This window comes from Tupaia chinensis, unplaced genomic scaffold, assembly GCF_000334495.1.
Source record: "Tupaia chinensis unplaced genomic scaffold, TupChi_1.0 Scaffold000557_1, whole genome shotgun sequence".
In the NCBI taxonomy this organism is placed as follows: Eukaryota; Metazoa; Chordata; class Mammalia; order Scandentia; family Tupaiidae; genus Tupaia; species Tupaia belangeri.
The window spans coordinates 879,716-882,092 of NW_006160069.1; positions in this window are offsets into that span (position 1 = coordinate 879,716).

Genomic DNA, 2,377 nt, shown 5'->3' on the forward strand with positions numbered 1-2,377 from the left:
TGTGAAACATGCAACGTGAAATTTTTTTTGCTAAGAGTTTTTTATTCAGATGGCATCTTTTTCAGGAAGGTGAAAGATCTAAGCATTGTTTTAGCAAAAGCAAATGTTTTAATGTTTGAGAGCAAACTAAAGGTAGTTCAGAAACTACTGATTCAAAAATGTTGATTTGTTAATATTTGAGTCAAAATACAGCCTGCTGTAGATGTTCGCTGTTGTTCTGTGTGACCTTCACTGCACCACAATTTCAATCACTCAAGTTATTTAACAGCAACAGTGGCAAATACAAATCATTTATTGAGCCTTCTTCTGTGCCTTTCACTGTACAGCCAGTCTCAAATTCAATTTGTATCCCAGGCTTATGTAGTGAGTACATTACTATTCCCATTTCATGTGTCAAGAAACCTGGTCTCCAACATATTTGGTCATTTGTCCAGAAATATGCAGAAGGTGGTGAATGGAGCACTGAGGCTCGAATCTGCTTGTAAATGTCAAAAATGTACCAATAAATTCAGTCTTCTAATATCATTTTAAGAAATTATAGAGAAAACATTTTTATCCAATTACCAGATGTCTAGATGAAAAAAAAATGCCTTTATAACAATAAGTATCTCATACTAAACACCGTCAAGCTTAATATGCCCCAGGATATTCAGATAGTCTCAAAATACCCTCAAGGGCTTTATAATAAGTTGGCCATACTTCTTATTTTTTAATTCTTTTCTTTATTCAAGATAGAGCATATGTACATGAACAAGAAAGTGTGTGTGAGAGACAGAGGAAGAGAGATGAGACCGTCCATAAGGTCTAGTCACACCTCTCCATCTTCCCCTTGGCTCTCCGGTACTCTAGTCCATTTGAATCCCAGGTATACTGAGTCAGGGATTCGAACCATAGTCACCAAGTGGAATTCAGGTTCTCTTGACCAGCACACTTCCAATGTACCATGGAGCTAGTCTGACTATATTTTAGAACAAAATAATTCTGTCAGACAATTAAAATATGACTTATTTTAATAGCCAAGTCAAGTAGATTAAGAAATAAACTAATACATTACATGATAGGCAGCCTCAAAAACGGCCTCCAGTTATTTGTGTCCTGGCATTCATGCCTTTGCTCATTGTAATATGGGAGGGCCTAAGACCTTTTTCAAAAATTAAACTATGACGAAGCAAAGAGATGTCACTTCTGATATTAATAAGAAGAAAGATTTCCATCTTGGCTCTATTTCCTCTTCTTGCTTGCTCACTTTGAGGGAGGACACGTTCCGTGCACCAAGCTGCCCTATGAAGGAGCCTATGTGTGAAGATACTAAAGGGGGTCTGCAACTACGAGTGAACAAGGAACTGAGGCCTTCTGCCCAACAATCTGTGAGAAACTAAGTCCTGCCAACAACCACTCGAGTAAGGTTGGGAATGATTCCTGATGTGTCACCTCATTCTATTAATCAAGCCTTCAGATGAGACCACAGCCTCCTTTCCATTACCTCAGGAAAGATCCTGAATGAGAGTTAATAAGCTAAATCACAGTCATATTCCTGATGCACGGAAAAAGCAAGACAATAAAATGCAGGAATATTTTAATGTAACTTGTTACATGGTAAGAAAAAGCAATAAACACAAATAAGTATATAAATAATATTGGTCTATATATCTCCTTTAGATATAAAACATGCATTTCAAGTTTATTTTTTTCTTCCATGAACAACAGAGACAGAGAGAGAGAGACAGACAGAAAGCCCCCAACAGAGTTTTGACTTCACAATTCACCCCCAACCAGCCATTCTGGGATCTGGGCAAGCACATTCCTAGCATACTGAGGGATGTCTCTGGGCGGGAACCCTATAGTGTGTGTGGTTCTACATTTCACCACGTTGCTACATCATCTGGACCCCACTCCCTAAGACTGGTATTTTTTTTTCTTTTTTTGGAGAGGTTTATTGTTTGTTTGTTTGTTTGTTTTAGCTATAGGGCGTGTGCGCTCACCAGAAAGACAGAGAGAGACAGAGAGACAGAAAGCAAGAGCTCATCCCCCAGGGGGGATGGCCATGCCGCAATCCCTTCTCCTCCATTCTCCTCTTGGGATCTTGGGCACGCATGCACACGCGCCCGGCGTGAGTTAAAGCCACTGGGTCCGGGACTCAAACCGCAGTCAACTACGTGGGAGTCCAGCGACATAGCCATTACGCTAACTGCTGGTCCCAAGATTGGTAATTTTAATAAGTGCTGAAACCAAAAGAATTTTAAATTTAATTTTAGTCCATCAGAAACTTGTTAAAAGTAAACACCTTATTAAAATTGTATTTTGAATAATAGATTGTGTAGTTAGTAGAGGATTATAAATGGTAATTTATTAATTTTATCTAGTGTTCTATAATCTT